The 25,221-nt window shown below is 42.6% G+C and overlaps 1 protein-coding gene across 13 annotated transcripts in view; it reads right to left on the bottom strand.

Moving 5' to 3' along the window:
• The window catches only part of LOC122540353 (dystrobrevin beta), a 539,648-nt gene that overhangs the window by 249,357 nt on the left and 265,070 nt on the right, over positions 1–25,221 (bottom strand). The gene's annotated exons all lie outside the window — the stretch shown is intronic.

Raw genomic sequence — 25,221 nt, 5'->3', positions numbered from 1 at the left:
CTAAAAGTAAGGATGTTCCATATTAAACATTTTCTGTTTATGTCGGCTATCAGAAATCCTTGAACGTTGGTTAATACTGACAGCACTTTAAGTTGTTTTGCTTTTGATTTTTTTTCCTGAACCTGCTGAGCTGGAGATTTGGTTTCTTATGAAGTTTTCTTGAGCTGGTCATCACTCACCTGAATCTGGATTAGTGGAAGGGCTTTTGCCCGAAACGTCGATTTCGAAGCTCCTTGGATGCTGCCTGAACTGCTGTGCTCTTCCAGCACCACTAATCCAGAATCTGGTTTCCAGCATCTGCAGTCATTGTTTTTACCTATCACTCACCTGAAGCCAATGCTCATATTTGAGTCTTGCAATAAGGGTCACACCCACACACGTTGAGGCGGAAGGAGGGAGTGTGGTGCATCATTGCTTTCCTGATCTTGTCCTCATGAGGTGACTAAGTGCACCAGCCTAACCACTGCCTCAGGCAATCAATGAGCTCAGAACAGGGTGGCAATCCAACCTGGGATAGCATCACAGGACACAACAATAGGATTAATTATAAAACTATTTATTCCAGGGTTGCAATTGCACAGGAGAAAGTGAGGACTGCAGATGCTGGAGATCAGAGCTGAAAAATGTGTTGCTGGAAAAGCGCAGCAGGTCAGGCAGCATCCAAGGAGCAGGAGAATCGATGTTTCGGGCATAAGCCCGGAATGAGGAGGGTGTGCCAAGCAGGCTAAGATAAAAGGTAGGGAGGAGTGACTTGGGGGAGGGGCATTGGGAATGCGATAGATGGAAGGAGGTTAAGGTGAGGGTGATAGGCTGGAGAGGGGGTGGGGGTGGAGAGGTCGGGAAGAAGATTGCAGGTCAAGAAGGCGGTGCTGAGTCTGAGGGTTGGGACTGAGATAAGGTGGGGGGAGGGGAAATGAGGAAACTGGAGAAATCTGCATTCATCCCTTGTGGTTGGAGGGTTCCTTGGCAGAAGATGAGGCGCTCTTCCTCCAGGTGTCGTGTTGCCATGGTCTGGCGATGGAGGAGGCCAAGGACCTGCATGTCCTTGGCGGAGTGGGAGGGGGAGTTAAAGTGTTCAGCCACGGGGCGGTTGGGTTGGTTGGTGCGGGTTTCCCAGAAGTGTTCTCTGAAACATTCCGCAAGTAGACGGCCTGTCTCCCCAATGTAGAGGAGGCCACATCGGGTGCAGCGGATGCAGTAAATGGTGTGTGTGGAGGTGCAGGTGAATTTGTGACGGATATGGAAGGCTCCCTTGGGGTCTTCGAGGGAAGTGAGGGGGGAGGTGTGGACGCAAGTTTTGCATTTCTTGCGTTGACTTACAATTGCACAGACTAGAACTGGGATAGTTGTATCTGAAATAATCCTTATTCTAGGGAATATTCAATCGAGACAACTTTGTGGGAGTGTACTGATAAAGTGTAAAATGACATTGACAATGACTTAATGTCGATCACTTGCCAATAAATGTTTGAGAATGAGAAACTTCTACATTCACAGAATCATTGACATTCACAGCCTGACAGGAGGCCAGCTATCCGTTTGACAAGGAACTACCCCCGGCCTGATCTTACCTTTGACACTTCCTTTCTGTCAGAACTTCAAACACTTCTGGTTGTGAAGATTTCTGCCTCCACTGAGTCAGAATTCCAGGTCATCACCATCATCTGGGTGAAACTGTTTACACTCAAATTATTGCTACATCCTTACCTCTTAGCAAGAATGGTTTTGGACCCCATACGTTAGGAGATTGATGTCTTCTAATGCACTCCACTTAGACCAATTAAATTAGATCGCACCTTAGCTTTCTCTGTTCTGAAGGCAGCAATGTCTTTTTTCATAACTAAACTTCTCCAGGTAACATTATTATAATTCCATCTTGCAATCCTCTCGGTTCAAGCATACCTTCCTACAGTTGAGTGTGTGGTGCTGGAAAAGCAAAGCAGGACAGGCAACATCCGAGGAGCAGGAGAATTGCATTTCAAGCATAAGCCCTTCATCAGGAGAAAGGCTTGTGGGCTGGAGGTGGGGGAATGAGAGAGAAATGGGAGGGGAGTGGACATGGAGGGGTGGGGAAGGTAGCTGGGAGTGCGATAGGTGGATGGAGGTGGGGGTAATGGTGATAGGTCAGAGAGGAGGGTGGAGCAGATAGGTGGGAAGGAAAATGGACAGGGAGGACAGTTTAAGAGGGTGGTGGCGAGTTGGAATGTTGGAGGAGAAGAGAAATGAGGAAACTGATGAAATTCACATTGATCCAGTGTGGTTGCAGGGTCCCAAGGTGGAAGATGAGGCCCTTCCTCAAGGCGGTGGGTGGTAAGGGAGTGGCGATGGAGGCGGCCCAGGCTCAGTATGTCCTTGACGGAGTGGGAGGATGAATTAAAGTGTTCAGCCATGAGGTGGTGGGTTTGTTTCATGTGCGTGTCCCGGAGATGTTCTATGAAACATTCCGCAAGTAGAGGCCCTGTCTCCCCAGTGTAGAGGAGAGACCACTTTGGGAGCAACCGATACAGTTGATGACGTATGTGAAAGTCCAGGTAAATCTCTGTGATGGATGTGGAAGGATCCTATGGGGCCTTAGATGGAGGTGAGGGAGGAGGTGTGGCCGCAGGTTTTGCGATTCCTGCGGTGGCAGGGGAAGGTGCCAGGAGGGGAGGGTGGGTTGGTGGGGGGCATGGACCTGATAAGAGACCTATCAATCCTTGCATTTTGCTAATTAACTCTGATCCAATTTTGGACCCAACTTGTCACTTCACTTCAGATAGAGACAAAAACAAAAAAAACCTGCAGATGCTGGAATCCAAGGTAGATAAGCAGGAGGCTGGGAGAACACAGCAAGCCAGGCAGCATCAGGAGGTGGAGAAGTCAATGTTTCGGGTGTAACCCTTCTTCAGGAATGGGGTTGGGTGTGGGGGAAAATGCAGTTAAGGGGTGGGATGGTGGGTAAGTGTTTTGGGTGGGGAGGGGGTGGAGTGGTGAGGTAGGGATAGGTGAACACAGGTAGAGGGTACGACCTGGTTAGTTGATGGGAGGAATGAATCTGGTTGGTAGCAGGAAGGAAGGGTGGGTCAGAGGAATGGAAGGGAGGGGGAGGGACTGGGATGGGAGTTAGGGGATGGGGATGGAGGTTATTTGAAATTGGCGAACTCAATGTTGAGTCCTCTGGGCTTTAGGCTGCCCGGGAGGAAGATGAGGTGTTGTTCCTCCAACTTGTGGTGTGGTTTGTTGTGGCAATGGAGGTGGCCAAGGATGGTTATGTCAGAAAGGGAGTGGAAGGGGAAATCAAAATGGGTGATGACTGGCAGGTCTGGTTGGCCTCTGCAAGCCCAGCTGAAATGCTTGGTGAACCATTCCCTAAGTTTGTGTTCGGTCTCCCTAATGTAGAGAAGACCACATCAGGAGCACTTGATGCAGTAAACTAGGTTGGAAGAATTTGAATTAGAATTAGAAGCCCTGTGTGGAACAGGCCCTTCGGCACAACAAGTCCACACCAAATCTCTGAAGAGTAACCCACCCAGACCCATTCCCCTACTACTCAACATTTATCCCTGACTAATGCCCCAAGTCTAAATATCCTTGAATACTATGGGTAATTTAGCATTGCCAATTCACCTGACCCGCACATCTTTGGATGGTGGGAGGAAACCGGAGCACCTGGAGGAAATCCACTCAGACACAGGGAGAATGTGCAAACTCCACACAGACAGTCACCTGAGGTGGGAATTGAACCTGGGTCCTTGGCGCTGCAAGGCAGCAGTGCTAACCACTGAGCCACCGTGCCACCGACAGAGACAGATAAACCTCTGTCCCACTTGAAGGACTGTTTGGGGCCCTGGATAGAGGTGTGTGTGTGTGGGGGGGGGGAGGGGGGGGGGGGGTTAGTGTGCCGGCAGGTTTTGCATCGGAAGGTAATTGGGAGTTCGGGGGGTGGGGTCAGTGGGGAGAGTGGCACAAACCAAGGATGTTCTTGGTGGTGGGGTCTAGTTGGAATTGATAGAAGTGTTTAAGGATGATGTGTTGAATGTGGAGACTGGTGGGGTGGTTGGTGAAGGGGAACCCTGTCTTTGTTGTGTTTGGTGAAGGGGTTTAGAGCAGTGGAACGGGGAATGTAAGTGGTGCAGTGGAGGGCTGTCTGGATGACAGAGGGGGGTAAAGCACATTGTTCAAAATAGGCAGACATCTGGAATGTTTGGGAGTGGAATGTCTCCTCATCCAAACAGATGGAGCAGCGATGGAGGAATTGGCAGAATGGGATTGAGTCCTTGCAGGATACTGGATGGGAGGAGGTATAGTCCAGAGATTTTACTTTCCAGAGCAGTCTGCTAAGTTGTTCCTTCTCAAAACATTTGCTAACATCCACGTGGACTGCATCAAGTGCACAACTTTAGTAACCCTCCCTGTTCTACACCACAATGTGCTCCCCTTTTGAGAAACGAGAAAGTTTCACCTCCAGCTCCATTTGGCTCAGTTACTAACTGATAGTTCTCTGATCGAACAACTTCACTCAAAAACCGAATTTCCTAATTACCAAAGCTACTGTAAAACTACTGTAGAGGTTTGCATGTTTTGTTAATTATAAAGGAATAGTTTGGAATTAAATACTAGGATTAAATGATCACAAATTAAGCTCAGGTTTTACAAACTACCTTTGAGTGTATGTCCGGCTCGAAATGTTCTGTGGAAGAAGCTGAGCAGTTACAATGGGATGGAGGCTCTGAAATAGACTAATAGTGAGGGATGAAATAGTCTGAGAATAGTGTCTGAGAGACAGGTAAGTGTCAGTAACTAGTGATAGAGGAATTCAGGACATCAGAAAATATCACCAAGGAAACAACCCTGCCAAGGGATGGTGATAGAGAGAGATCATTTTACTCAAATCAGAAGAAAAACATTCTATAATGTCAAGTTTCAATGCAACTTGTGGAATTTTCAATTTAATGCAAGAACTCCAGTATAGGATCAAAAAATGTAAAGCAATTCCTACTGTACCAAGCTTATCAATGATCATGTATTCAAAAACACGACAGGCCATGACAACTTCACAACACATTCCATTCGTGTCACTTTACCAGCCTTAATTTATCCATTCAGGTTATCAGATAATGTTCTGATAGTTATCTTTTGAAGCGCATGCAGTAAACACGTTTATCGCTCCAATTTTATAAAATCTCTGAGCAAAAAGGTGTACCTGCACAAGTGTTAATTCCTAATGCAACCTGGACGCATCAGCACACACCATACTACTACAATACTGAGGAGCCTTGCTTTACAAAGCACACCCAACTTGGTGCAGTCAATGTCATATTCCTGAATCAACGTGACTTGATGCCCTGCATTCTCACTAATGTCATGGGTTACCACATGGCAGGGAACCCCTCTGTTAATTTAACCAAACACCCAGAAAAGCTCACCTCACCTCGTAATCTTCAAGTGTGAGTGACAGAGAACTCCCAAATTCCATTATTTAAAGAAAAAAATAACAAATTATCCTTTAACTCTAAAAGTGAACATTAAACAACAATTATTTACAACTTTAAGCCTCCTGGAGGGCTTATGCCCGAAATGTCGATTCTCCTGCTCCTCGGATGCTGCCTGACCTGCTGTGCTTTTCCAGTACCACACTCTCAACTCCAATCTCCATCATCTGCAGTCCTCACTTTCTCCTTTCTCTTAAATGTTGGTTATCTGCCTCCAACTCTATAATATACTGTTCCCATAAAACCCCATATTAAAATTACATCAGCTTAATTCCGAAACCACACAGCAGCTGTCATCGTCAATGTCTGCCTGTCCTTCTTCAGTCTTTTGCTGCAAAGATGATTCATAAGAAAAAGGTGCCTTTAATAGACAGTGTTTTGCTGACAGTTACTCTGTCAATGGCAGTTGATCTCTGTCTAACTGTCAAAATACCTGCTATTTTCATACCCCAAACATTGGATTGTTTCATTGGTTTGAGGCTGAAAAAAACAATAAAATCAAAATCAATTGGGTTTTATTATCCTGGGGCATAATTTAAACTGATTGGCTAAATTCGAATTGTGGTCAAAGCAACTCAAGTATCTAGTTTACAGTCAAATGTTACATATTTTCAAATTTCCAGTACACTCTGAGACTGCTAGTCAGTCACATGACAGGTGCTTGCAAGCTCAATGCAAAACAGCTTCTACTCTCTCAAAGATGCCTTCAACTCCATAACATGTGACAGAATCCAATTGCAGGGCAAAGACATTTCATGATCAAACAGGGAATTTGCACTGCATCATGTTCCAAGAGTTGTTAATCCACGGTGGGTATATGAACCCAATTCATTATCAGATATTAAAATTCCTCATTAAATACTAATGTGTGACTTGCTCAAGCTGTGTATCAAAATATGTTTTCACATCTAAATGGGTTTATCACCAGACAGCATGTTATCAAGGTATATTCAACTTCTCTTGAAACCTGAAGTTTTCTTGTCATTGTACATCTGAATGGCATCATGTCAATCACTACAAATTTCAAAAGACATGAAAAACCTGCACTGGCTAGTTGTAAACAAAGTCCCTACCATGAGATCATCCCTTTCCATCAAATCCTTCCTACATGCCTAGAGACTCCTCTCCTCTGTACATTGCCCTGGAGGCCACTGTGATAGGGAAGAGACCTCAACTACTATGTTGTGGATTTTGTAAAGATGATCTGTAAAAAGGTGCAATGGTTTTCATTGAGGTTCATTGAAAGCAGTTGTGTGATGCAGGGCTCTGGGCTGTCTGCAGAGACAGACACAGAGGTTAATATGAAGACTTTTTAATTCAGTCATGGGGATTTGGTCATTGCTGGCTGAGCCTGCCTTTATTGCTCATCCCTAGTTGCCCTTTGAGAAGGTGAGGGTGAGCTGCCTTCTTAAACTGCTGCAGTCCATGTGCTGGAGCCTTTAGGGAGGAAATTCCAAGATTTTGACCCAGTGACAGTGAAACAATAGTGATATATTTCCAAGTCAGGATGGTGAGTAGCTTGGAGGGGAACTTGCAGGTGGTTGTGTTTCCATATATCTGCTGCCCTTGTCCTTCCAGACAGAAGTGGTCATGGGTTTTGAAGGAGCTGTCTGACAATCTTTGCTAAATCTCTGCAGTGCATCTTGTAGATAATACACACTGCTGCTACTGAGAGAAACTGAGGACTACAGATGCTGGGGATCAGAGTCGAGAGTGTGGTGCTGGAAAAGCACAGCAGACCTGGCAGCATCCAAGTTGCGGAGAATCGAAGTTTCGGGCATAAGCCCTTCATCAGGAATGAGGCTTATGGGCCGGGCACTGAGAGACAACCACATGGGATCAATGTGGATTTCAACAGCTTCATTTCCCCTCACCCCACATGATCCCAGTCCCAACCTCCAACTCAGCACCGCCCTCCAAACCTATCACCCCCCCGACCTATCACCTTCTCTCTCACCTTCATCCACCTATTGCTTTCACAGCTATCTCTCCCCATTTATCTCGCAGCCCCCGGCCCACAGGCCTCGTTCCTGATGAAGGGTTTATACCTAAAACATCGATTTTCCTGCTCCTTGGATGCTGCCTGACCTGCTGTGCTTTCCTAGCAACACACACTCGACACTGCTGCTATATTGTCAGTGGAGGAGGGTGTGGGTGCTTGTGGTTGTGGTGCCAATCAAGCAGGTTGCTTTGTCTTGCATGGTGTCAAACTTCTTGCGTGCAGTTAGAGCTGCCCCCATCCAGGCAAGTGGGGAGTATTCCATCACACTCCTGACTTGTGCATTGTAGATGGGGGACAGGCTTTGGGGAGTCAGGAGGTGAGTTACTCACTGCAGTATTCTGAGCCTCTGACCTGCTCTTGTAGCCGCTGTGTCATTATGGCTAGTTCAGTTCAGTTTTTGCTGAAGGAGGTCTTTACAGGTTGATGGCTGTTTCTGCCATTGTCTTTCTGGTGCATAGGTCAACGAGGAGGTCCATCCAGTTTCATTTCTTTGCTGAGATTTTGTAATAATTGATACAATTGACTGGCTTGCTAGGCCTTTTCAGTGGGCAGTTTACTGTTAACCATGGAGTCACATGGGGCAGCATGGTGGCTTAGTGGTTGTCACTGCTGCCTCACAGCACCAGGGACTCAGGTTCAATCCCACCCTCGGGTGTCTGTGTGTAGTTTGCACATTCTCTCAATGTCTGTATGGGTTTCCTCTGGGTGCTCCGGTTTCCTCCCACAGTGTGCAGGTTAGGGTGAATTGGCCATCTAAATTGTCCATAGTGTTCAGGGATGTGTAGGTTAGGTGCATTAGTCAGGGGTAAATGTAGAGTAATAGAGTGGGGTAATATATTTGGGTGGGATACTGTTCAGAGGGTTGGTGTGGACTTGCTAGGCCGAAGGGCCTGTTTTCACACTGTAGGGATTCTTTGATTCATATTTAGACCAGGTAAGGATGACAGATTTCCTTCTCAGATGTGTTTGTCTACAACTGACAGTGGTCATCATTAGACTCTTAATGTTGGAGTTTTATTCAATTCAAATTCCACCATTGTGGGATTCAAACCTGGATCCCCTGAACATTGTGCGGCTCTCCCGCAGACTGACAGTTTGCCATCACCACCCCAAAACCACAGCAGCTAGACCATTGACATGGTGAGGATGTTGCTTGGTCTGCCTGATATTTGCTGGTCAAAAAGCTGCCCTTGACTAAAGTTTGCAGACTGGCACATTCCAAATTCCTGAACTACCTGGTGAGGGACACACTCAATCCTGGGGAAGCCACCATAAAGGCACAGTGTGAGAAGGTTCCTGCCCAAGGTCTTTCAGCCATATTAGAGCAAGAAGCTGGAAATCTCTTATCGAACCCCTTGGGCTGTCTGCCCGTCAAAGATTTACACTGTGGAATACATCCGATAGAGAAAAGCAGAATTCCACTGAACATTTTGCAATTATTCAATTTGAAATGATTTGCCTTTGGGCTGTTATAAATATTAAGAATATTACAGCTGTGTTTCAGCACCAGAGTGGAACTGTGCAGAAAGTAGTTGAATTTAATGCACTGTGATTTTAAAGTCTAAATATTTTAGATTGTACTTTTGTAAATGTTATGAATAAAATATATTTTGAAGAAATATGTCTGTACATAATAAATTTGACCAATTAAAAAACTTGAGTGAAAAGCAACTTGTTATGAACAATATTGTTGCGATCAAATGTTTTTAACTTTAACATTAACATTATGAATGCTGGATTTTCAAAGTTGTTTATGAATTAAACTACATCCTTCAACAGAAGGTAAATTTGGAAACTCTGGAAGTTCTCAGAGACAGGCCAGTGTGACATTGATGCCGAACAAGTACACAATCAGGGGCAGGTGATTGAGTCGCTTGGTCCTGTTGTGCCATTTGACTAGTTTATAGTTGATCTGGTTCTGAACGGAACTCTTTCGGTCTCCTGTCCGTTGACTATGCGTTAATCAAGAATCTAATTCAGTGTTAAAAATATTCAATGCCCAATTTCCATTCCTCCCCAGGAAAAGAGAATTCTATAGATTAACAATCCTTAACTATTACAACATTTAAGAGGCATCTGGAATGGTATATGAACTGGAAAGGTTGAGGGGACATGGACCAAATATTGGCAAATGGAACAAGATTAATTTAGGGTGTGAGTTTTGAGAAGATTTATCGCTCAGGTTGAGGTTCTGGATATAGGTTTGCTCGCTGAGCTGGAAGGTTCGTTTTCAGACGTTTCATCACCATGCTAGGTAACATCACCAAGGGACCTCCGGACGAAGCTTGGCATGGACAGGTTGGACTGAAGGGTCTGTTTCCATGCTGTATATTTCTACGACACATTGGGTGAAAGAAAGTTATCTTAATTTCAGTCCTAAGTACGAGAGCCCACATTTTTAAACTCTGTCCACTAGCTCTAGTCTCTGCCATAAAGGTAAATTTCCTCTACAATTCACTCTGCAAGTCTGCTAGGATTATGTTTCAAAACAATCACCACTAATTCTTCTAAATTCCAAGTGAAACAGACTTAACCTGTTCAATCATTTCTTGATGTGGAGGTGCCAGTGTTGGACTGGGGTGGACAAAGTTAAATATCATACACTACCTGGCTATGGACCAAAAGGTTTATTTAAAAGTACAAGCTCGTACTTTCAAATAACTATAACCTGGTGATGTGTAATTTTTAACTCAATCATTTCTTATAAGACAACCCATGAATCAGTCAAGTGAACATTGTCTATGGGATGACACTCAAACAGACACCTATTGAAATCAAGGTACAGTTTTCACCTTGTTTCACTGTGTCTTACATCAAAGGAACCAGCTGCTTTTGAAAGACATAAAGAGACAGTTTGGGAAGTCATGTTAAGTTTGTACAAGACATTGGTAAAGTCTCTGCAGGAAAACTATATCCAGTTCTGGTCAAGCTGGTGAAGGTTCACAAGAGATTTATCAGGATGTTGCCAGGTATAGAAAGTTTGAGTTATAAGGAAAGGCTGAGACGGTTTTCACTGAAATGTAAGAGCTTGAGATGGAACCTGATAGAAGTTTATAAAATAATGAGGGGTAGAGATAGGGTTAATGGTAGTTTTTTTTCCCTAGGGTAGAGGATTTCAAGACCAGGGGGCACATTTTTAAGGTGAAAGGAGAGAGATTTAAAAACCACATGAGGCAATTATGTTTTACACAGAGGGTGGTTCGTATGTGGAATGAACTTCCTGAGGAAGTGGTGGATGTCGGTGCAACATTTAAAAGACATTTGGATGGATACATGAATAGGAAAGGTTTGAGGGATATGGGCCAAATGCAGGCAGTTGGGACTAGTTTAGTTTGGGAACATGGTTGGTGTGGACTAGTTAGACTGAAGGGTCTGTTTTCATGCTGTATGACTCCATTAGAGAGCCAGAAGTAACACTGCATTTGTTCTTTTAGAGTTACACATCTTTATTGTGTTGATTTCAATTGGGTTTTCTTTTGCTGTAGTGGACTAAAACTTAAAATTTCATTCTTTGGTTATCCCCATTCATTGTTTGGGAAATTAATCGCTGTTTAAAAGTTATTGATTTTTTTTGGGATCAAGGCAGTAGATACAATTTCTCCCTGCATTAAGGCATGTAACATTTGGATGGTAAATCACAGTAATAAATTTTAAAAAGGTACAATCTTCCATCTGATATTTTAAAATATATACAAAGCAAGTAATTCTGCTGTGGTCCATAGTAAAAATAAAAATAGACAATGCTACAGGTCCTCTGATTATAAAATCATTATCCCTTACCATAAGCAATTATTTTAATCTTCAGATGACAAACAACAGAATTGAGATATCTCAAAAAAACTATAATGTTTTTCATTATTTGAAATCTTTTTAAATCCCTTCACATGATACATCAGACACTGTTCAATAAATTTAGGATATTGACCCCATTTATGATTCAGATGGTCAACAAATCCAGTGAATTCACAGAGAGCCAATATCCTCTACACAGTGCTCCAACTGTTTGACAATCAATAAATTAACAAACATTCAGTGATTAGCCAAAACGTACAGCTCATTTCATCAACAGGCTGTGGTAATGACTTCTGGTTCATTTTTTTTATGCACACAAATGTTGCATTTTTTAAAAATTAGAATGTTACAATTTTTATAGTGATATTGCCAATTGTAGATTTTAGCAAATCTAATTTATTGATTCAGTCACACCTGTAAAAACAAATCAACATAATCAATATCTACAAATGAACCTCAAAAGGTCTCCTTTGATCCCATCATATTCAGTGGCCTCAAGAAACTACAATTGCGAATGTCAGGCTTAATAATATTTCTGTCTAATGTAAAATGTATTGACCTATAGAATATATGGTATTTTAAACAGGTTTTGAATAATCACTGATGCCTTTTACTATTCTTTGACAGCACAGTCCCATTAACATGTTCACAAAAAAGGTCAAGGGTGTGAAAGGCCGTAGTGCCCATTGAAGCTCAAATATTAAATAAACACAACGCTGTGTCAATGAACAGAAATTATGCATGGAATTACACACCACAGCATATAAATCATTAACACAGCTTTCGCTGACAGAATGTTAACATTCATATGTTTCACTGTTATTTTTTGAGAATTTTTTTAACCTTCATTGCCAGTACGTTACAATAACTCTGAATGGAGAAAGTGAGGAACTGTAGATGCTGGGAATCAGAGTCGAGAGTGTGGTGCTGGAAAAGCACAGTAGGTCAGGCAGCATAACTTTGAATGGGTGGGTTGAGGAAGTGAGGCAATTTAGCAACGCACCTTGTTCACTCCATGAATGGTATATCATAATTGCTGATAGTAACTTAAACAAAAAGGCATAGATAGGGTAGACGGGAATAAACCTTTCCGCTTGGTGAAAGTGACGGGGGAATAGTTTGAAGTTAAGGGGCAGGAAGTTTTAAGGGGATGTGAGGAAAAAGCTTTTTTACCCAGAGGGTGGTGGGAATGGGATTCACTGCAGTAAGGCTGGGAGAGGCAGTTCCTGGTGAAGGGCTTTTGCCCGAAACATCGATCTCGAAGCTCCTTGGATGCTGCCTGAACTGCTGTGCTCTTCAAGCACCACTAATCCAGACCCTCATCACACTGAGGAAGTACTTAGATGTGCACTTGCATGCCAAGGCACAGGAGGTTAGAAATGTTGAAAAATTGGTGAGAAAGCTTAGGTTTTGACTGGCACAGACTTAATGGGCTGAAGGGCCTTTTTCTGTGCTGTAGGCCTCTACAGCTGTATGGATCTTCTCAAGTAAGGTTAATCAGATTGAGATTATACTTGGAATAATGAGAGGTGATCCTTTAAAACATACAGATTCAGAGAGATGATGTTGATGTTGCCTCTTCTCGGGAGACGAGAAAAAGGACACCAGTTCAGAATGAAGAATACCCCACTGAAGATGGAAGTGAAGAGGAATTTCTTCTCAGATGGTCACTATACTCTGGAATTATTTCCCACAGAAAGCAATGACAGTTGTGTCATTGAATACAGGCTACAGTGAGTGAGACAATTTGCTTAAAAAAATTAACAAGGAGTCAAGTGTTATGGGGGATAGAAAGGAAAGTATAGCTGAAGCCAAAGGTTAGGAGTGATCGTATTCGATAACGGAGTAGGCTTGCGGAGCCATGTGAACTATTCTTGCTCTTATTTATTATCACTAGAGTCCTTTTATGTTATTATAATGATTAGAAAATGTACTGAAATAGAGGTTGAGAACTACACAAACACATTTTACAAACTGTCACTTTCCAGAAATACTTAGGTGTGTTGTCTTCTCCCCCTTATTCAGCCCCTCAGAATCAAGGATGATTTGCTTGCACTCTAATTCAGATAGCTGCTCCAACTATGTATGAACAATAGACTCTACCGCCAGCGTGGCGGTTGGTACTGGAAGGGTTGGGTATGTCAATAGTTTGGGGAATGCCTTTTTGTTTAAGTTACTATCAGCAATTATGATATACCATTCATGGAGTGAACAAGGTGCGTTGCTAAATTGCCTCACTTCCTCAACCCACCCATTCAAAGTTATGCTGCCTGACCTACTGTGCTTTTCCAGCACCACACTCTCGACTCTGATCCCCAGCATCTGCAGTTCCTCACTTTCTCCATTCAGAGTTTTAATTTAGTTTGAAATCACTGTGGTTTCTTTACTTTATACATCCCAAACACAAAGATAATCTACCAGTTTACCCCATTAATTGTGTTATTGAGAAGGAAACGTGGCTGAGAGAGTGCTGCCCTTTCAGATTACAGATTATTTACAATGTGGAAACAGACCCTTCGGCCCAACAAGTCCACACCAACCCTCCGAAAAGCAACCCACCCAGACCCATTCTCCTACATTTATCCCTTCACCTAACACTACAGGCAATTTAGCATGGCCAATTCAGCTAACCTGCACATTTTTGGCTATGGGAGGAAACCGGAGCACGCGGAGGAAACCCACGCAGACACAGGGAGAATGCACAAACTCCACACAGTCAGTCGCCTGAGGTGGGAATTGAACCTGGGTCTCTGGCGCTGTGAGACAGCAGTGCTAACCACTGTGCCACGGTGCCGCCCACTTTGAAGCAAGGTAATAGAGGCAGGTAGGTCACATTTTGAAAAAAAACACCCTCTAACAGACACTGTCCACACAGAAACATCATTCTGGATTATGTGTTTCTCCATTGGAGGGGGATAATATACAAAACATTTTATCTCAGAAGCTGAAATGTTTACATCAAAGGTGAACTGACACCACATCCAATGTGTCGCCCCGACCCTTATACCAACTTCAAAGATGTAAAGCAACAGCAGAGATGAGTCAAATAAGTGAATACCAGCTCACTATCCAAAGGCAGGGGAGGGCAAACATTTTAACCAACAAAACCACAGGTCCATGTTTTTATCTTTAACCAAGGAATGAGTTGTGCGACCCCCTGAATATCTGCATAGTTCTGCGTCTGATGCTAATACATGAAACAGCTGTATGCTTATTCAGTCACAAAAGTGGAGTCGCAGGTAGATAGGATAGTGAAGGCGGCATTTGGTATGCTTTCCTTTATTGGTCAGAGTATTGAGTATAGGTGTTGGGAGGTCATGGTGTGGCTGTACAGGATATTGGTTAGGCCACTGTTGGAATATTGCGTGCAATTCTCGTCTCCTTCCTATCGGAAAGATGTTGTGAAACTTGAAGGGGTTCAGAAAAGATTTGCGAGGATGTTGCCAGGGTTGGAAGATCTGAGCTACAGGGAGAGGCTGAACAGGCTGGGATTGTTTTCCCTGGAGTGTCGGAGGCTGAGGGGTGACCTTACAGAAGTTTACAAAATTATGAGGGGCATGGAAAGGGTAAGTAGACAAAGTCTTTTCCCTGGGGTCGGGGAGTCCAGAACTAGAGGGCATAGGTTTAGGGTGAGAGGGGAAAGATATAAAAGAGACCTAAGGGGCAACTTTTTCACACAGAGGGTGGTGCGAGTATGGAATGAGCTGCCAGAGGATGTGGTGGAGGCTGGTACAATTGCAACATTTATGAAGCATTTGGATAGGTATATGAATAGGAAGGGTTTGGAGGGATATGGGCCGGGTGCTGGCAGGTGGGACTAAATTGGGTTGGGATATCTGGTCGGCATGGACAGGTTGGACCGAAGGGTCTGTTTCCGTGCTGTACATCTCTATGACAACATGCAGAGCTTCTACATTTCACTTGAAATCTGAAATAACTGCACAGAGGCCAGTATCTCCTCACCAAGTCACTCATTATTTACATGGGCACAGTACCTGGGCTCTAACCAGCCAACTCAAAGCCAGGCCCTAGAATGAGGCGTATCTCTGGATCTCCTGTTTATGTCTGTCAGCCAGGGCTCTCTGATCGGCCCAGGTTCACAACCCTATTCAGTGATCTTTTAGTAAATGAGATCCACCTGGCCCTCCTTCTAATTACTACAAAATCACTCTAAATTGCTTCAATTGCAACCATTTAAAACAAATAAGGTTTTAGAAATTGAGTTGAATGACAAGATCACATAACTTGGACATGAAATTTCTAGAGTCTTATAATGTAAAGCCCTACTGGAAGAGAAGCAGTAGTAGATTAATCAAGGATTAACATTTTGAAAACCATAGTAAGAAAATATTTTATTTGCTCATTTCAAATTTTGTACAATAATTTTGATACTGAATACTCACTATGCAGATGGTGTCAATCTAAATTAATACATGTATAGAATGTCAAAAACGATTTAAAATTCTCAAGTTTGAGCTGAATTCAGATGACAATTAGCTAAATGCACTTAGTTTTAAATATAGGTTATATGATATTAATCTGATACCATTAGAGCAAAAATACTTCATGTGGGGATATTTCAGAAGATGGATGTTGAGGTGGGGGAAGACCAGGTTAGGCCTTGTGGAGGATGGGGTGCTGTGGGAAGCCCAGGTTAGGCCTTGTGGAGGATGGGGTGCTGTGGGAAGACCAGGTTAGGCCTTGTGGAGGATGGGGTGCTGTGGGAAGCCCAGGTTAGGCCTTGTGGAGGATGGGGTGCTGTGGGAAGACCAGGTTAGGCCTTGTGGAGGATGGGGTGCTGTGGGAAGACCAGGTTAGGCCTTGTGGAGGATGGGGTGCTGTGGGAAGACCAGGTTAGGCCTTGTGGAGGATGGGGTGCTGTGGGAAGACCAGGTTATGCCTTGTGGAGGATGGGGTGCTGTGGGAAGACCAGGTTAGGCCTTGTGGAGGATGGGGTGCTGTGGGAAGACCAGGTTAGGCCTTGTGGAGGATGGGGTGCTGTGGGAAGACCAGGTTAGGCCTTGTGGAGGATGGGGTGCTGTGGGAAGACCAGGTTAGGCCTTGTGGAGGATGGGATGTCGTGGGATGTCAAGCTAAAGAAAGCAGAGGTAGCAGATGCTTTGAAAGGAAAGAACTCCAATGTCAGAGAAGGCACAAGGCACAGTGTATTTACAGCAGCCTAACAATCTGCCTGAAATATTTATATCCATTAGCTTTCAATAATTTTCTGAAGGGATTTTGTTTTCATTGTCTGATTTTGACACATTCAGATATCAAGCCTTAACAAAAAGCACAGTCATTTTCTCGTGTCAATTATACAGTTGTGTGAAGCTGATAAGGTAATTCAGCTGAGAAAGCACATGTTCGAAAGGAGGTTTTTCTGCCCATGTTTCTCTGTCAAGAATCTTTGTCCCTTTAGGAATAAATTGAGATTTACACACACAAGTAGATAACAATAGTGAAAAGGCCATGATAATGATGTGCATGAATCTGTATTAATTCATAAAACTGTCCAGCAGCAATTTTGTCATGAGTACAACATTGTAAAACACATAAATAAACACTATTAAGCCTTACATCACTGCTTATTAAAGTGCAGAGAGGGCAGGAAAGTGGAATTAAAGCCCAAGATCAGTAACGGCCATGTTGAATTGTGGAGCAAACTCGATGGGCTGAATGGTCTTCACCAGCTCCTATTTCATCATAGAATCCCTACAGTATGGAAGCAGGCCATTCTGCCCAAGGAGTCCACACCATCCCTCTGAAGAGCATCTCAGCCAGCCTCACCAATCTCTATCCTATCCTTGTAACCCTTTATTTCCCATGACCAATCCACCTAACCTGCACCTCTTTGGATCATGGGAGGAAACCAGAGCACCCAGCAGAAACCCATGCAGATATGGGGAGAATGTGCAAACTTCACACTATCACCCAAGGGTGGAATCAAACTTGGGTCCCTGGCGCTGTGAGGCAGCAGTGTTAACCAATAAGCCACTGTGCTGCCCTCCATTTATATGCAAAGATACAAAGCAAAATCATAGCACTGAAACTGCAATAAGAGAAATTTGGTCAATCCAGAACTCCAGTAGTGGTAAAGTTGTCAGCCATCCCCATCAATAGAATTGGGAATCAATAGCCCATAATTAGCTGAGGCTCCACACTAGGTAACACTAGATGAGCTGGACTTGTGCCAAGCAATCAGCGCAGAGTTAAATCTCACTAAAGAATGAATCATAGACAGGCTATCAGCTGCCTACCCCAATGTTGAAGGAAACTCTGCTTATGGGATTAAAGGCAGTTTGAGCAGAGAATGTTCCTATCTCCACTCCAATTCCGCAGACAAAGGGAGTCTAGAGGCCATAATCATGAGGAAGAGATGAAAGATGGTGATGGACGCCACAAATGACCAACTACTTCAGTCATGTTGGATAAAAACAGGTGAAAATGGTGAAAGAAACCACGAGCGAGAAGGACAAGGCCAACCAGATGGCAAAGCTCTTTCTGTTCAGGTACAGGAGACTGACATAGACATTTTAACAGAAACCACCATGAAACTTATGCTGTAGTGGACAACATTATATGTTGCACAATGGAACTGACAAATGAAGCAACTGCAGGTGCAAAACATTCTTCAACCAAAGAGGCCATTGACCCTGAACAGACCACTAAACACCAGCCCACCCAATTGCTCCATATTCTCCCTGAGGCCATAATGACCACAGAGATAGTCAGCATTCTGCACTGAAGTATGAAAATAAAGACAATAGGTTTGATTTGATTGATGACACAATGGACTTCATTGTAATCATCTGAAGATAAGTAGAAAAAGATGACAGATTTTCTGGAGCTGTCAACATCTTTCAACGTCTTTTACTGTACATGGTCAAATTGCATTACACTCCAAAAGTTCCACTTACACAAATCTATAGCCGGAATTCAACTTTTCTTGGCTTTACTGAATATAACACCTGGCATTTAGTGAAACATTTCAGGAATTTTGCAGGAGCTTGATCAAACAAAACACAGCATTAAATCTCATAAGGAGATCAGGCCAGAAGCCAAAATTGAGCCAAAGGCGTTGCCTTATGGAGAGTATTAAAGGAGAAATGAAAGAAACCAGGGATTTAGAGAGGGAATTCCATAACAACTGAAGGTGCAGCCTCTGATTAACATCAGGGTTATAGAAGAGATATGTAATCAGACAAGAGGAATAAGAGAGAGGGAGATGTGAGCTATTAGATAATTGAAACAAAAATGAAAAATTTAACACTGAGGCAATGCCAAATGTAGGTCAGCACACAACCGTTAGTAATTAGCATTCCAGTCCAGAATATAGCACTGCTTCTGAAAAGTTATCCTTCCTTAGCAGTACAGTTAGCACCACTCTAATAAAACACAGGCTGCTCAAGCTGACAGTGTTAAGAATAGAATTTTTTTTTACAATCCAATTCCAAAGCATTTCAAATGAGCAACCTTTGTTAATGCACAATTTGACTAAAACATCTTTATTCATCAATGAATGAAACAAATATCTAAAAAAGCACAAATGTATATGCTTCTCTCTGTAATTATCACTTTAGAATTTCCAGAAGACTAACTCACATCACAAACTGACTCCAACCATAATTGTAATTATACTTGAAGTTGAGCAAATCTGGGGCTGCAACCCCTCTTGACTTTACCCAAAATCACACTGATGCTTAATCATAAGAAAAATAAGAATGTGAATTATTACCCTATTTCACAAATATCAGGATGTCCTTAAGTCAATTTTGCAGCCAATGAACTGTATTTTGAAATATAGCAAACACTATAAACAATGTTGGAAACAGAGCATCGATCTAGGTGCAGCCAATACTAGACCAACAATTGGCTTCTCTATAGCACCTTTCATATACAAAAACACCCTGAGGTGCTCCACCCAACCAATAGCAAACAAAACCAACTCTAAGTACATTCCTGATGAAGAGCTTATGCCTGAATTGTCAACTCTCCTGCTCCTCGGATGCTGCCTGACCTGCTGTGCCTTTTCAGCGCCACACTTTTCACCTGACTCTCCAGCATCTGCAGTCCTCACTTTCTCCTCCGCTACACTAGGTACACCAAGTAGTATTCAGGAAGGCGACCAAAACGTTGGTCTTAAGGATGCAAGGAGAGGCAGAGACAAAGAAATTTGGGCATTTCAGGCCTTAACAAAAAGAAGATCATTACTAAGAAAATGTTTTAAACATAAAACTGCAACTACCTAAAATGGAAGAAGAATTTGATTACAAAGCTACAGAAGTCATTAAATCATTATATTTAACAGAAAAGTTATTGCAATTCTTTCAGTTATTTTACAAAACTCAGTTTTTACTTGAGGGAATCAATTGCAATTATGTTGACATCATGGTTAATAACTCCAGGGTTAGTACGGTGAGTTTCTTCTTTCTCTAAGTCTCACACATGATGCACAAAAGCACTTGCAATATCAGACAGGAAATCTCTTTCCAATTTTAGAAATCTCTTTCCAATTTTAGAAATGAAACAAACCCCTCTCCCAATCAGTCTTCCTCGGTTTAATGATTGTGAATCTCATCACAGTTTCTTTGGTTTCCTGCTAACCTAAATGTTCAAAGACATTATCCTACAGTTGCCCTTCCTCAGATTAAATCTCAGAATCATGCTACCATTTCCTACTCCATTCTATTCTCAGACTTAAAATTGCATGATTCTTTGCCTACTTCAGGTCTTGTTTCTCTCTGACTAAGCTTTTAAAGATCCCCTACCACTGAATCACTATTTCCTGATTTTTTGTTTCTCTTCTCTCATGTTCTTTCCTTGCACAACAAAGTTTGATTTTATGCCTGGGTTTCAAAACATTAAAACAAAAATTCCCTTGTGCCTTTCTCTGAACTTCAATACTTATTGAGGGGAAAAACCAAATTGTACAGTGTTCAAATACAGTCTCATGATGGAGTGATTTAGGTTCAAGTCGTCTCCCCTTTTGGTACTTTGGGACTTTATGAATGTTGCAAAAGAAAAGATTCATGACAATGTGTAACTGGGAAGTATGATAGTAATAGGCTTGCCAGAAAAATGCTTGGTACATATATCTGAAACATTTCTACCTGGAACAGCAGTAACACCAGTTAGTTACCTATAGCAAAGACAGCATCTGGAGAGTCCTTGAACATACATTTTAATTGACCTGAAATTTTCATGATTTCGACACTAGGACTGTCTCATGATATTACTGACAACCTCAGTTATTAAATAATGACAAAATACTACGCTTAAGATATTCAAGTTTTACTTAAATGCAAAGAGTTTGAATCAACTTGACTGAACTTGAGAATATGCAGCACGGAAAGACTGTCACTGAATGTGGGAAGTCAGCCAAGATGTTGCATTTGACCTCAGATATGTGATCTGTTTAGAATGACTTATTTCTGGCATCTGCAAAAATTTTTGGGGCTCATCAAATCATCCCAGCGTGCTTAGATTGTTTATTCTAAGGGAGTCTACCTGCTGAGTGCTGAATGCATTTTAAAAGATAAAACCATAGAGACTTGTAAGCAAAAATACAGACAAGTTTGTGCAACAACTTGCATTTATATCATGCCTCTCACATAATAAAACAGCCCACGGCACTTAACAGAAGATCAGTTAGACAAAAATTGGCAAGCTATACTGGTGAGAACCTAAATATATTTTATACAAAATACGATAGTGTACCATTACCAATATACTTCATAACCTCACAGCAAGGACCATCAAGCATTCAACTGCATGGAAGTCACAAAATAAATGCCTTTTTAAAATATTAATTCATGCTCAATAATTCCAGGTAAATAGTTTGATCTAGAAATTTGCATCATCGTGAGTATACCTTTGACAGGTTTTCTTTACAATTGTCAAGTGCCTTCGATTTAGATATGAACTTTTTTTTAAGACATTATGCCCAGCTTGAGTTAAATGCTACCTTACACACATTACATTTCTGATGGGGGTTGGTGAAGGAGGAGGACAGAGTTCACCCTAATGATATTGAGCTCCTGATCCTACAACAATCCTACACCAGAGTCAAATCTGTGCTACTTTATACTGCTTTGAGAAAATTAGAAATAACTTAGCTACTAAATAACTGACAGTCCCTCAAAGATGTGCTGTAACAAAATGAAAAACAAAGAAAACTCTGCAAATTAGATCAAATATTATTTCAATGACAGATGATGTGCTCTAGCCCCTGCAGTGCACATAGGTTACAGGTTACACAGAGGTCACAAGTTACACAGAGGTTACAGGTTACACAGACATTACACGTTACACAGAGGTCTCAACTGTATAGCAACCACTTGGTGCTCCCTCTTCAAAGACACCCGTGTGTAGATGGCATCACGAGAAGAAGCATACAGCCACATCATATGAACCCTTTAAATGGTCAGCACCTGGACCAGTCACAATGGCTACCTTAACCGAGGAGCAGTCCGGATCAGGAACAGCATCTCCAACACCATCACAGAGAGCATGGGGACCACCCCCCTCCCCTCTCCCTCAGGGCTGTGTGCTCAGTCCGCTGCTGTTCACCTGCTGACACACGACTGTGCAGGGATGCACAGCTCGAATCACATCATCAAGTTCACTGAAGACATGAAGGTCGTGGGTCTCATCAGCAGGAATGATGAGTCAGCATACAGAGAGGAGGTGCAGCAGCTAACGGACTGGTGCAGAGGCAACAACCTGTCTCTGAACATGGACAAGACGAAAGAGATGATCGTTGACTTCAGGAGGGCATGGAGTGACCACCCTCTGCTGGACATCGACGGCTCCCCCATGGAGATAGTGAACAGCCCACCATATTTCTTGGCACCCACCTGGCGGAGAATCTCACCTGGACCCTCAACACCAGCTCCATAGCTAAGAAAGCCCAGCAACATCTCTATTTCTGCAAAGGCTGAGGAAAGTCCATCCCCCACCCCCCCATCCTCACCACATTCTACAGAAGGTTCAATGAGAGTACCTGATGAAGGGCTTTTGCCTGAAACGCTGATTTTCCTGCTCCTCGGATGCTGCCTGACCTGCTGTGCTTTTCCAGCACTACACTCTCAACAGTGTCTTCACCCAAGCCATCAGGGTCCTCAACACTATATGATCAGACTTTTTCCCATCTGGAAGTCTTTGCACAACTTTTAATTGCTGCTAGAAAAATGTCCACTAATTATCATTCTTTTATTGCATGATATATTGCATGTTTTGAATTTCTTATGCACTTTATGCTGCCCTTTATATGATCGTGTAGTTCGTGCTGTCCGTGTAGCACCTCGGTCCTGGAGGAACACGGTCTTGTTTTATTTACTGTATCAGTTATAAATGGTAGAAATTACAAATAAAACCAAGCCACTCTAACACTGAGGCCTCCTAATCTGGCCGACGCTGTCTGCTCTGGGTGGCTGAAGTGCAACTAAAACACCTGAGGCACAGCTCTGTAAGAAACTGAAAGAGGCTTGCAATCTCACACAGTCAACATACAGATGGGAGACAGAATCTACAAGGCTGCAAGTGGCCAAGGAGTCCATGAACATATTTAATCTTCTATTGCACGGGATTGCTTACAGTAATATTATTTATGATTTGGAGATGCTGGTGTTGGACTGGGGTGTACAGAGTTAAAAATCACACATCACCAGGTTATAGTCCAACAGGTTTATTTGGAAGCACTTATTTGAAGGAGCAGCACTCTGAAAGCTAGTGCTTCCAATTAAACCTGTTAGACCATAACCTGGTGTTGGGTGATTTTTAACTTTGTAATATCCTTCACATCAAATCCCTCCTGGATAAACAGCCCTAGTCCATTTGGATGGCAGGTTGGAAAACCATAGCATTTTCATATGGGAACACACTATAGGTGCACAAATGACTATCCACTGAGCACCCCAGTTGTAGATATTTACACTTAAATCATGGAGACCACTCAACCAAAAGGTTTGGTGGTTTTATCACTGTTTATGGGTGGGTGTGATTTCAATGGAAAGTTAAGCAGACAGAGGAGGAAGTCTGAAAACCCTTATTCTTGCCTTCTTTTATTACCTTTATTTCATCATTTATATAAATGATTTGGATGTGAACATAAGAGGTACAGTTAGTAAGTTTGCAGATGACACCAAAATTGGAGGTGTAGTGTAGTGGACAGCGAGAAGGTTACCTCAGTGTACAACAGGATCTAGTTCAGATGGGCCAATGGGCTGAGAAGTGGCAGATGCAGTTCAATTTAGATAAATGTGAGGTGCTGCATTTTGGGAAAGCAAATCTTAGCAGGACTTATACACTTAATGGTAAGGTCCTAGGGAGTGTTGCTGAACAAAGAGACCTTGGAGTGTAGGTTCATAGTTCCTTGAAAGTGAATTGCAGGTAGATAGGATAGTGAAGAAGGCATTTGGTATGCTTCTTTATTGGTCAGAGCATTGAGTATAGGAGTTCGGAAGTCACGTTGCAGCTGTACAGGACATTGGACTTTTGGAATATTTCATCCTATCAGAAAGATGTTGTGAAACTGGAAAGGATTCAGAAAACATTTACAAGGATGTTGCCAGGGTTGGAGGATGAGAGCTACAGGGAGAGGCTGAACAGGTTACAGCTGTTTTCCCTGAAGTGTCGGAGGCAGAGAGGTGACCCTATAGAGGTTTATAAAAACATGAGGGGCATGGATAGGATAAATAAACAAGGTTTTTCCCTTGGGGTGGGGAAGTCCAGAACTAGAGGGTATAGGTTTAGGGCGAGTGGGAAAAGGTTTAAAAGGAACCTAAGAGGCAACCTTTCCACACAGAGAGTGATGCATGTACGGAATGAACTGCCAGAGGAAGTGGTGGAGGCTGGTACAATTGCAACATTTAAAAGGCATCTGGATGGGTATATTAATAGGAAGGGCTTAGAGGGGTAAGGGACAAATGCTGGAAAATGGAACTATATTAAGTTAGGATATCTGGTTGGCATGGACAAGTTGGAATCACGGGTCTGTTTCCGTGCTGCACATCTCTATGACTCTAATTTCAAGCTCTCAGTCTATCGACTAAAATGTATTTTTGCTGGCTTTAGCTACTGGTGAAATTAAAAGCTTAAAAAATAACTGGCAAGAAATGAGGCAAATCTCAGTTTTACTTCATTCAGTGCAAAGTTAACCATTATTGTACAACACTTCCCCAAACAATGGTCAAATGTCCCATTTCGACCATCAGCCATCCTTGCCCAGCAGCTGATCTTACTAGTTGTTTCTCCCTTTCAAGTTGGAAACTGTCTACTACAGATGCACTATCGCCTGAACTTATAGCTATGTTTAAGCACAAGCATCAGACAGACAGTCAGAGACAGTCAGAGACAGGCAGGCACAGACAGACAGGCAGACAGACAGGCAGACAGTCAGGCAGACAGTCAGGCAGACAGTCAGGCAGACAGTCAGGCAGACAGTCAGGCAGACAGTCAGGCAGACAGACAAAAGTAGCTACCAGGTCTCTGGATGAGCTCAGAATTGATTCTCTAGAAACGAGACGTTTTTCCATGAAGCTAAATACTTGTACATTTTATTTGCAATCATGAGGACAACGGATAATAAAATGAATAAAATTGATGATTCACATGAAAGTTATACTGCTCACTTGTATAAGTTTAAAACAAGGAAATGTGATTCAATCAAAATGTTTGGAGAACATGCCAAAGCTTACATACAAAAGTAGCATTGTGTTTGTTTATATATAAAGTGGAATAAATGAATCAAAATTTTGATTCAAATTTTGGTACAGACAATCTCAACTAAATTACAGAATGTTGCTTTGAAGATGTGACCAGCTGTCACATTATTCTGGGTCAGCCACAAGGCTAAGTTCAACCCTGTTTCTTTTTAATTTAATTAATTGAGCATGGAATCTATAATTAATCCATTCCTGATAAAATGTTGCTTAAAACTGCATGTTATGAAAATAT

This window comes from Chiloscyllium plagiosum, unplaced genomic scaffold, assembly GCF_037043375.1.
Source record: "Chiloscyllium plagiosum isolate Xiang-an unplaced genomic scaffold, Cpla_swu_hap1 HiC_scaffold_3, whole genome shotgun sequence".
NCBI lineage: Eukaryota > Metazoa > Chordata > Chondrichthyes > Orectolobiformes > Hemiscylliidae > Chiloscyllium > Chiloscyllium plagiosum.
This window is presented reverse-complemented; position numbering and strand designations above follow the sequence as displayed.